The sequence below is a fragment of the Tachyglossus aculeatus genome, chromosome 21 (genome assembly GCF_015852505.1).
Source record: "Tachyglossus aculeatus isolate mTacAcu1 chromosome 21, mTacAcu1.pri, whole genome shotgun sequence".
In the NCBI taxonomy this organism is placed as follows: Eukaryota; Metazoa; Chordata; class Mammalia; order Monotremata; family Tachyglossidae; genus Tachyglossus; species Tachyglossus aculeatus.
Genome location: NC_052086.1, coordinates 37,270,776 through 37,283,102, shown reverse-complemented (window position 1 = coordinate 37,283,102; position 12,327 = coordinate 37,270,776). Strand labels below are relative to the sequence as shown.

At 48.3% G+C, this 12,327-nt stretch overlaps 1 protein-coding gene across 12 annotated transcripts in view; it reads left to right on the top strand.

The window, feature by feature from the left end:
- Positions 1-11,619: 11,619 nt before the first annotated feature.
- LOC119942833 (E1A-binding protein p400-like) overlaps positions 11,620-12,327 on the top strand; it is a 124,306-nt gene continuing 123,598 nt past the window's right edge. For all 12 annotated transcript variants that reach the window (XM_038763827.1, XM_038763823.1, XM_038763829.1 and 9 more), the window contains exon 1: positions 11,620-11,698. The gene's annotated coding sequence lies outside the window, so the exon portion shown is untranslated. The remainder of the gene's footprint in view (positions 11,699-12,327) is intronic.

Below are 12,327 nucleotides of genomic sequence, written 5' to 3'. Positions count from 1 at the left end.
GTTGCCAACTTGTACTTCCTAAGCGCTTAGTACAGTGCTCCGCACACAGTAAGCGCTCAATAAATAGGATGGAATGACTGACTGACTGAATGAATGAGCCCATTGTGGGGTAGGGACCGTCTCAATATGTTGCCAGCTTGTACTTCCCAAGCGCTTAGTACAGTGCTCCGCACACAGTAAGCGCTCAATAAATAGGATGGAATGACTGACTGACTGAATGAATGAGCCCATTGTGGGGTAGGGACCGTCTCAATATGTTGCCAGCTTGTACTTCCCAAGCGCTTAGTGCAGTGCTCTGCACACAGTAAGTGCCCAATAAATAGGATGGAATGACTGACTTGCTGACTGAATGAGCCCGTTGTGGGGTAAGGGACCGTCTCTGTATGTTGCCAATTCGTACTTCCAAAGCGCTTCTTCTAGACTGTGAGCCCACTGTTGCCCTGCTGAGAGCTCACCTCCTCCAGGAGGCCTTCCCAGATTGAGCCCCTTCTTTCCTCTCCCCCTCGTCCCCCTCTCCATCCCCCTGTCTTACCTCCTTCCCTTCCCCACAGCACCTGTATATATGTATATATGGTTGTACATATTTATTACTCTATTTATTTATTTATTTATTTTACTTGTACATTTCTATCCTACTTATTTTATTTTGTTGGTATGTTTGGTTCTGTTCTCTGTCTCCCCCTTTTAGACTGTGAGCCCACTGTTGGGTAGGGACTGTCTCTATGTGATGCCAATTTGTACTTCCCAAGCGCTTAGTACAGTGCTCTGCACATAGTAAGCGCTCAATAAATACGATTGATTGATTGATTGATTGATTGATTGATTGTTGGGTAGGGACTGTCTCTATATGTTGCCAACTTGTACTTCCCAAGCGCTTAGCACAGTGCTCTGCACACAGTAAGTGCTCAATAAATACGATTGATTGATTGATTGATTAGTTCAGTGCTGTGCACACAGTAAGAGCTCAATAAATAGGATGGAATGACTGACTGACTGACTGAACCCGTTGTGGGGTAGGGACCGTCTCAATATGTTGCCAACTTGTACTTCCCAAGCACTTAGTCCAGTGCTCTGCCCAAAGTAAGCGCTCAATAAATAGGATGGAATGACTGACTGACTGAATGAATGAGCCCGTTGTGGGGTAGGGACCGTCTCTCTATGTTGCCAACTTGTCCTCCCCAAGCGCTTAGTCCAGTGCTCTGCACGCAGTAAGCGCTCATCCTATTTATTTTCTTTTGTTAATGTTTTGTTTTGTTCCCTGTCTCCCCCTTCTAGACTGTGAGCCCGCTGTTGGGGAGGGACCGTCTCTATCTGTTGCCAACTTGTCCTTCCCAAGCGCTTAGTCCAGTGCTCTGCACACAGTGAGCGCTCAATAAATAGGATGGAATGACTGACTGTCTGACTGACTGACTGAATGAGCCCATTGTTGGGTAGGGACCGTACCTCTATGTTGCCGACTTGTACTTCCGAAGCGCTTAGTCCAGTGCTCTGCACACAGTGAGCGCTCAATAAATGGGATGGAATGACTGACTGACTGAATGAATGAATGAGCCCGTTGTGGGGTAGGGATGATTGAATGAATGGGCCCGCTGTGGGGTAGGGACCGTCTCAATATGTTGCCAACTTGTCCTTCCCAAGCGCTTAGTGCAGTGCTCTGCACACAGTAAGTGTCCAATAAATAGGAAGGAATGACTGACTGACTGACTGACTGAATGAGCCCGTTGTTGGGTAGGGACCGTCTCTATATGTTGCCAACTTGGACTTCCCAAGCGCTTAGTGCAGTGCTCTGCACACAGTAAGTGCCCAATAAATAGGATGGAATGACTGACTGACTGACTGAATGAATGAGCCCACTGTTGGGTAGGGACCGTCTCTATATGTTGCCAACTTGGACTTCCCAAGCGCTTAGTGCAGTGCTCTGCACACAGTAAGCGCTCAATAAATAGGATGGAATGACTGACTGAATGAATGAGCCCGTTGTGGGGTAGGGACAGTCTCTCTCTGTCGCCAACGTGTACTTCCCAAGCGCTTAGTCCAGTGTTCTGCACACAGTAAGCGCTCAATAAATAGTGCTCCACGCACAGTAAGCGGTCAATAAATACGATTGAATGAATGAATGAAATAGGATATGTATATATGTTTGTACGTATTTATTACTCTATTTTACTTGTACATATCTATTCTATTTATTTTATTTTGTTAATATGTGTTTTTTTTTTGTTGTCTGTCTCCCCCTTCTAGACTGTGAGCCCGCTGTTGGTAGGGACCGTCTCTAGATGTTGCCAATTTGTACTTCCCAAGCGCTTAGTCCAGTGCTCTGCACACAGTAAGCGCTCAATAAATACGATTGATTGATTAGTCCAGTGCTCTGCACACAGTAAGCGCTCAGTAAATAGGATGGACTGACTGACTGACTGAATGAGCCCGTTGTGGGGTAGGGACCGTCTCTGTATGTTGCCAACTTGTACTTCCTGAGCGCTTAGCCCAGTGCTCTGCACACAGTAGGCGCTCAATAAAGACGATTGATGATGATTCCCGCGGGGGTCGGGAGGGGGCGCGCTTAGTCCAGTGCTCTGCACACAGTAAGCGCTCAATAAATACGATTGATGATGATATCTATTCTATTTATTTTATTTTGTTAGTATATGTGGTTTTGTTCTCCGTCTCCCCCTTTTAGACTGCGAGCCCGCTGTTGGGTAGGGACCGTCTCTAGATGTTGCCAACTTGGACTTCCCGAGCGCTTAGTCCAGTGCTCTGCACACAGTAGGTGCTCAATAAATACGATTGATGATGATATATGCGTGCACATATTTGTTACTCTATTTATTTATTTATCTGTTTATTTATTTTAATTGTACATATCTATTGTATTTATTTTATTTTGTTAGTATGTTCGGTTTTGTTCTCCGTCTCCCCCTTTTAGACTGTGAGCCCACTGTTGGGTAGGGACCGTCTCTGTATGTTGCCAACTTGGACTTCCTGAGCGCTTAGTCCAGTGCTCTGCACACAGTAGGCGCTCAATAAAGACGATTGATGATGATGATGATGATGATATCTATTCTATTTATTTTATCTTGTTAGTATGTTTGGTTTTGTTCTCCGTCTCCCCCTTGTAGACTGTGAGCCCACTGTTGGGTAGGGACCGTCTCTAGATGTTGCCAACTTGGACTTCCCAAGCGCTTAGTCCAGTGCTCTGCATACAGTAGGCGCTCAATAAGTACGATTGATGATGATGATGATATCTATTCTATTTATTTTATTTTGTTAGTATGTTTGGTTTTGTTCTCCGTCTCCCCCTTTTAGACTGTGAGCCCGCTGTTGGGTAGGGACCGTCTCTAGATGTTGCCAACTTGGACTTCCCGAGCGCTTAGTCCAGTGCTCTGCACACAGTAGGCGCTCAATAAATACGATTGATGATGATATATGCTTGCACATATTTGTTACTCTATTTATTTATTTATTTATTTATTTACTCACTTATCTATTTATTTATTTATTTACTTATCTATTTATTTATTTATTTATTTTACTTGTACATGTCTATTCTATTTATTTTATTTTGTTAGTATGTTTGGTTTTGTTCTCCGTCTCCCCCTTTTAGACTGTGAGCCCGCTGTTGGGTAGGGACCGTCTCTAGATGTTGCCAACTTGGACTTCCCGAGCGCTTAGTCCAGGGCTCTGCACACAGTAGGCGCTCAATAAATACGATTGATGATGATATATGCGTGCACATATTTGTTACTCTATTTATTTATTTATCTGTTTATTTATTTTAATTGTACATATCTATTGTATTTATTTTATTTTGTTAGTATGTTCGGTTTTGTTCTCCGTCTCCCCCTTTTAGACTGCGAGCCCGCTGTTGGGTAGGGACCGTCTCTAGATGTTGCCAACTTGGACTTCCCGAGCGCTTAGTCCAGTGTTCTGCACCCAGTAAGCACTCAATAAAGACGATTGATGATGATGATGATGATATCTATTCTATTTATTTTATTTTGTTAGTATGTTTGGTTTTGTCCTCCGTCTCCCCCTTTTAGACTGGGAGCCCGCTGTTGGGTAGGGACCGTCTCTAGATGTTGCCAACTTGTACTTCCCGAGCGCTTAGTCCAGTGCTCTGCACACAGTAGGCGCTCAATAAATACGATTGATGATGATACATGCTTGCACATATTTGTTACTCTATTTATTTATTTATTTATTTATTTACTCACTTATCTATTTATTTATTTATTTACTTATCTATTTATTTATTTATTTATTTTACTTGTACATGTCTATTCTATTTATTTTATTTTGTTAGTATGTTTGGTTTTGTTCTCCGTCTCCCCCTTTTAGACTGTGAGCCCGCTGTTGGATAGGGACCGTCTCTAGATGTTGCCAACTTGGACTTCCCGAGCGCTTAGTCCAGTGCTCTGCACACAGTAGGCGCTCAATAAATACGATTGATGATGATATATGCGTGCACATATTTGTTACTCTATTTATTTATTTATCTGTTTATTTATTTTAATTGTACATATCTATTGTATTTATTTTATTTTGTTAGTATGTTCGGCTTTGTTCTCCGTCTCCCCCTTTTAGACTGTGAGCCCGCTGGTGGGTAGGGACCGTCTCTGTATGTTGCCAACTTGTATTTCCCAAGCGTTTAGTCCAGTGCTCTGCACACAGTCAGCGCTCAATAAATACGATTGATGATGATGATGATGATGATATCTATTCTATTTATTTTATTTTGTTAGTATCTTTGGTTTTGTCCTCCGTCTCCCCCTTTTAGACTGCGAGCCCGCTGTTGGGTAGGGACCGTCTCTAGATGTTGCCAACTTGGACTTCCCGAGCGCTTAGTCCAGTGCTCTGCACACAGTAGGCGCTCAATAAATACGATTGATGATGATATATGCTTGCACATATTTGTTACTCTATTTATTTATTTATTTATTTACTTACCTATTTATTTATTTATTTTTACTTATCTATTTATTTATTTATTTATTTTACTTGTACATGTCTATTCTATTTATTTTATTTTGTTAGTATCTTTGGTTTCGTTCTCCGTCTCCCCCTTTTAGACTGGGAGCCCGCTGTTGGGTAGGGACCGTCTCTAGATGTTGCCAACTTGGACTTCCCGAGCGCTTAGTCCAGTGCTCTGCACACAGTAGGCGCTCAATAAAGACGATTGATGATGATATATGCTTGCACATATTTGTTACTCTATTTATTTATTTATTTATTTACTTACTTATCTATCTACTTATTTATTTATTTATTTACTTATCTATTTATTTATTTATTTATTTATTTTACTTGTACATGTCTATTCTATTAATTTTATTTTGTTAGTATGTTTGGTTTCGTTCTCCGTCTCCCCCTTTTAGACTGGGAGCCCGCTGTTGGGTAGGGACCGTCTCTAGATGTTGCCAACTTGGACTTCCCGAGCGCTTAGCCCAGTGCTCTGCACACAGTAAGCGCTCAATAAATACGATTGACGACGATTCCCGCGGGGATCGGGAGGGGGCGCGCGCGCGCATGCGCGCGCGCGCCTGGCCCGGAAGAGGCGAAGGCGAAAATGCGGGCTGCGCGTGTCCCGTCCGCCGCGCCGTAGCTCGGCCGCCGCCGCCGCCGTCGTCCTCCGCCGGCCCGCCCGCCCGGTCCCCGGGCCGCCTCAGTCGTCTGTGCGCGGAGCGGCGGCCGCCGCCTCCTTCTTTTCCTCGTCGTCCTCGTCCGTCCCGGGTTCCGTGTCCGTCCCTCCGGTCCTTCCTCCCGTGAGTCCGCGTGCCCGGGTCGGGCCCCCCCCGGTGAGTAGCGGCGCGGGGCCCGGGGCCCGGTGGGGCTTCCGGGAGCGGCCCCGCGGCTCGGCCAGCGCTTCCCTCCCCTCCCCGCCCTCTTCTTGGACGTGTGCGCGGCGCCCCGTCGGCTCCTCACCCCTCTCTCGGTCATTCGTGCAGCGCTCTGCGCGAAGGAAGCGCTCAATAAATACGATTGATTGGTTGATTGGTTCGTTCAGTCAGGCCTATTTAGTGAGCGCCGGCCGTGTGCAGAGCACTGGACTAAGCGCTTGGGAGAGGACGGGTCGGCAACCCATCGTCTCCTCAGCCCCCTCACCCATCGTCGTCTCCTCACCCACCATCGTCTCCTCACCCATCGCCTCCTCACCCATGTCGGCACCCATCGTTCCCTCACCCCTGTCCTCACCCGTCGTCTTCATCACCCATCGTCTCCATCACCCGTCGGCTCCTCAGCCCCCTCGGCCCTCTCCTCACCCCTGTCCTCACCCATCATCGTCTCCTCACCCATCGTCTCCTCACCCATGTCCGCACCCAACATCTGCTCACCCCCCCACCCCTGTCCTCACCCGTCGTCTCCGTCACCCATCGTCTCCTCAGCCCCCTCACCTCCCCTAACCCCTGTCCTCACCCATCATTGTCTCCTCACCCATGTCCGCACCCATCGTTCCTTCACCCCTGTCCTCACCCGTCGTCTTCATCACCTATCGTCTCCATCACCCGTCGTCTCCTCAGCCCCCTCGCCCCTCTCCTCACCCCTGTCCTCACCCACCATCGTCTCCTCACCCATGGCCTCCTCACCCATGTCGGCACCCATCGTTCCCTCACCCCTGTCCTCACCCGTCGTCTTCATCACCCATCGTCTCCATCACCCGTCGGCTCCTCAGCCCCCTCGCCCCTCTCCTCACCCCTGTCCTCACCCATCATCGTCTCCTCACCCATGTCCGCACCCAACATCTGCTCACCCCCCTCACCCCTGTCCTCACCCGTCGTCTCCGTCACCCGTCGTCTCCTCAGCCCCCTCACCTCCCCAACCCGTCGTCTCCGTCACCCATCATCTCCTCAGCCCCCTCGCCTCCCCTAACCCCTGTCCTCACGCACATTGTCTCCTCACCCATGTCCGCACCCATCATCTCCTCACCCATGTCTTCTCCCACCGTCTCCATCACCCATCATTTCTTCAGCCCCCTCACCCCTCTCCTTACCCCTGTCCTCACCCATCATCGTCTCCTCACCCTCCTCACCCATGTGCTCACCCACCGTTTCCTCACCCGTCATCTCCATCACCCATCGTCTCCTCAGTCCCCTCACCCCTCTCCTTACCCATCGCTGTCTCCTCACCCATCATCGCCTCCTCACCCATGTCCGCGCCCATCATCTCCTCACCCCCCTCACCCATGTCCTCACCCACCGTCTCCTCACCCGTCATCTTCGTGCTTTGCACATAGTTAGTGCTTAATAAATGCCATCGTTATTATCATTATCTCCTCAGCCCCCTCACCCCTCTCCTTACCCCTGTCCTCACCCATCATCATCTCCTCACCCTCCTCACCCATGTGCTCACCCACCATCTCCTCACCCGTCGTCTCCATCACCCGTCATCTCCTCAGTCCCCTCACCCCTCTCCTTACCCATCATCGTCTCCTCACCCATCATCGTCTTCTCACCCGTCGTCTCCTCACCCATGTCCGCACCCATCGTCTCCTCACCCCCCTCACCCATGTCCTCACCCACCGTCTCCTCACCGGTTGTCTCCTCAGCCCTCTCACTCCTCTCCTCACCCCTGTCCTCACCCGCCATCTCCTCACCCATCGTCTCCTTACCCATCATCATCTCCTCACCCATCATCATCTCCTCACCCATTTTCTCCTCACCCCTGTCCTCACCCGCCATCTCCTCACCCATCGTCTCCTCACCCATCATCGTCTCCTCACCCATTTCCTCCTCACCCATGTCCGCACCCATCAACTCCTCACCCATCGTCTTCTCAGCCCCCTCACCTGTGTCCTCACCCATCGTCTCCGTCTCCCATTGTCTCCTCACCCATAGTCTCCTCAGCCCCCTCGCCCCCTCTCCTCACCCCTGTCCTCACCCATCATCGTCTCCTCAATCTCTTCACCCCTGTCCTCACCCGTCGTCTCCTCACCCATCCTCTCCTCACCCGTCATCCCCTCACCCATCCTCTCCTCACCCGTCGTCTCCTCAGCCCCCTCGCCCCTCTCCTTACCCCTGTCCTCACCCATCATCGTCTCTTCACCCATCGTCGCCGTCGACTTCTCAGTCCCCTCACCCCTCCTCCTCACCTATCTCATTTATTCATTCATTCATTCGTTCATGCCATCGGATTGATTGAGTGCTGACTGTGTGCGGAGCACTGAACTAAGCACTTGGAAGAGGACAAGTTGGCAGCCCATCGTCATCTCACCCATTGTCTCCTCAGCCCCCTCACCCATATGTCCTTGCCCATCGTCTCCTCATCCATCGTCTCCTCACTCCTCTCCTCACCCCTCATCTCCTCACCCATCGTCTCCTCATCCCCCTCACCCATATGTCCCAACTTGTACTTCCCAAGCGCTTAGTACAGTGCTCTGCACACAGTAAGTTCTCAGTAAATACGATTGAATGAATGAATGTCTTCACCCATCGTCTCCTCACCCATTGTCTCCTCACCCCTGTCCTCACCCCTCATCTCCTCACCCATCGTCTCCTCGGCCCCATCACCCATCTCCCCACCCCTCTCGTGCATTCATTCATTCCATTGTATTTATTGAGCGCTGACTGTGTGCAGAGCACTGGACTAAGTGCTTGAAAAGTCCATTCATTCATTCAATCGTATTTACTGAGCGCTGACTGTGTGCAGGGCACTGGACTAAGCGCTTGGGAGAGGACAAGTCGGCAACCCATCGTTTCCTCACCTGTCATGTCCTCAGCCCCCCCGCCCCCCTCCTCACCCCTCTCATTCATTCATTCATTCATTCATGCCATCAGATTGATTGAGCTCTGACTATATGCAGAGCACTGGACTAAGCACTTGGGAAGTACAAGTTGGCATCAGAATAGGTAGAATTATAGCTTTATGCACATCGTTAACAAAATAAATAGAGTAATAAGTATGTACAAATAAAATAGAGTAATAAATCTGTACAGATAGACACGATTGCGGTGGGGAGGGGAAGGGGGTAGGGCAGGGGGGATGGGGAGGAGGAGAGGAAAAAGGGGGCTCAGTCTGGGAAGGCCTCTTGGAGGAGGTGAGCTCTCAGTAGGGCTTTGAAGGGAGGAAGAGAGCTAGTTTGGCGGCTGTGTGGAAAGGAGGGCATTCCAGGCCAAGGGGAGGACATGGGCTGGGGGTCGATGGCGGGATGGGTGAGAACGAGGCTCAGTGAGGAGGTGAGCGGCGGCAGAGGAGCGGAGGGTGCGGGCTGCCAGGGAGAAGGACAGAAGGGAGGGGAGGGAGGAGGGGGCGAGGGGATGGACAGCTTGGAAGTCGAAGCAGGGCTCCTCACCCGCCTCAGCCCCCTCCGACTCCCCCCTCCTGAACGTATCTAATAATAATAATAATAATGATAGCATTTATTAAGCGCTTACTATGTGCAAAGCACTGTTCCAAGCGCTGGGGAGGTTAACAAGGTGATTAGGTTGTCCCACGGGGGGCTCACAGTCTTCATCCCCATTTTACAGATGAGGTAACTGAGGCCCAGAGAAGTTAAGTGACTTGCCCAAAGTCACACAGCTGATAAGTGGTGGAGCTGGGATTTGAACCCATGACCTCTGACTCCAAAGCCCAGGCTCTTTCCACTGAGCCACGCTGCTTCTCATAGTATTTGTTAAGCGCTTACTATGTGCCAAGCAGTTTTCCGTACCTATAATTCTATTTATTTAACTTAGTACCTGTTTTACTTGTTCTGATGTGAACATATATTTCTAATTCTATCTATATTAATGCTACTGATGCCTGTTTACTTCTTTGGATGTCTGTCTCTCCCCTTCTAGGCTGTGAGCCCATTGTGGGCAGGGATTGTCTCTCTTTGTTGCTGAATTGTACTTGCAGGTGCTTGGTACGGTGCTCTGCACACAGTAAGCAACTCAATAAGCAGAGACGCAGCGGGGCTCAGTGGAAAGAGCACGGGCTTGGGAGTCAGAGGTCATGGGTTCAAATCCCGGCTCCGCCGATTGTCAGCTGTGTGACCTTGGGAAAGTCACTTAGCTTCTCTGTGCCTCGGTGACCTCATCTGTAAAATGGGGATGAAGATTGTTAGCCCCACGTGGGACAACCTGATCACCTTGTATCCTCCCCAGCACTTGGAACAGTGCTTTGCACATAGTAAGCACTTACCAAAATGCCATTATTATTATTATTATTATTATCATTGTTATTACTAATAAATACAGTAGAATGAATGAATGAACCCACCCCCCAATCTCCAGCAGCAATGGCCATCGCGGCTCTCCTCCCCATTCCCTCCCTGTCAGCATTATTCATTCATTCATTCCATCGAATTTATTGAGCGCTGACTGTGTGCAGAGCACTAGACAGCTCTTGGAAAGGGATATGTTTGTACATATTTATTACTCTATTTATTTATTTTACTTGTACATATCTATTCTATTTATTTTATTTTGTTAGTATGTTTGGTTTTGTTCTCTGTCTCCCCCTTTTAGACTGTGAGCCCACTGTTGGGTAGGGACTGTCTCTATATGTTGCCAATTTGTACTTCCCAAGCACTTAGTACAGTGCTCTGCACACAGTAAGCGCTCCATAAATGCGATTGATTGATTGATTGATTGACAAACAATCCCTACCCAACGATGGGTTCACTGTGCCTCCTCCCCTCCCCATCACCCACCCCCATCCCTACCCCCTTCCCCTCTCCACAGCACTTGTGCATATTTGTACATATTTATTACTCCATTTTATTCATGAGGTGTATATAGCCATAATTCTATTTATCTATTTTGATGGTATTGATGCCTGTCTGTTTTGTTTTGCTGTCTGCCTCCCCCTTCTAGACTGTGAGACCATTGTTGGGTAGGGACCGTCTCTATCTGTTGCGGAATTGTACTTCCCAAGCGCTTAAGTACAGTGCTCTGCACACAGTAAGCGCTCAATAAATAAGAGAATGAATGAATGAATGTATCTATAATTCTATATATCTATTTTGATGGCATTGACGCTTGTCTACTTGTTTTGTTTTGGTGTCTGTCTCCCCCCTCTAGACTGTGAGCCTATTGTTGGGTAGTGATTGTCTCTATCTGTTGCCGAATTGGACTTTCCAAGCGCTCAGTACAGTGCTCTTCATGCAGGAAGCGCTCAGTAAATACGATGGAATGAATGAGTGAATAACCTTCTGCCAGCAATGTGATCCCAATTTGGATAGGGGTGTGTGGAATACAAACAAATGGGCTTTCCCTCTTTAAAATCAGTAAATTTTCTAGGTTAAAATTAATTAAACTGATATTCTCCTCTTCTAGACTGTGAGCTCGTTTTGAGCAGGGAATGTGTCCACTAACTCTGTTGTATTTCATCAATCGTATTTACTGAGCGCTTACTGGGTGCAGGGCACTGTACTAAGCGCTTGTATTGTACTCTCCCAAGCACTTAGTACAGTGCTCTGCGCACGGTAAGCACTCAGTAGATATGACTGATAGAGACTGATTGTCTCTGTTGCCGAATTGTACTTTCCAAGCGCTTAGTCCAGTGCTCTGCACACAGTAAGCGCTCAATAAATACGATTGAATGAATGAATCGCTCCCCCCGCCCCCCATTATCAGCATCATAACCCCGCCCTCCCCGCCCCCCTTTCGGCCCCCATGTCGGGGTGAGGAGGACACGACAGGCAGACGGACAGACAGAGGGGCTGAGGGGAGGCCTCCTTTGCCAAAATCAGGCCTTCTCACTGCAGGTGGTGGTGATTACTAGAGTGAGTACCGTTATTTAGTTGGGTTTTTATTATTATTATTATTATTATTGTCATCATTACTTCATCTCCTCCGCTGGTGGTTAGTGTTGGGTGCTGCGTCTTTCTTTAGGAGAAGCCCCTTAGTGGAAATTACTCTCTCCCCCTCCCCCCCAAAGCCTTACTGAAGGCACACTATTATTATTATTATTATTATTATTATTTATGATTATATTTATAATCATATTTATCGAGCACTTACTGTGTGCAAAGCACTGGGAGTACATTCCCGAGTGCTTACTACTGTGTGCAAAGCACTGTGCTAAGCACTTGGGAGAGTACACTGTAATGTCAAACACTTTCCTGAGGGTTTCCTGTGTGCAAAGCGCAGTACTAAGCGCTTGGAGGAATATAACATCAAACACATTCCCGAGTGCCTACTGTGTGCAAAGCATTGTACTAAGCACTTGGGAGAGTGAGCCCGTTGTGGGCAGGGATTGTCTCTGTTGCTGAATTGTACTTTCCAAGCGCTTAGTACAGTTCTCTGCAAAGAGTAAGTGCTCAATAAATACGATTGAATGAATGAATGAATAATATATCAGACCCATTCCCTGCCCACAACAAGCTCACACATCTCGTCCAAGAGGCCTCCC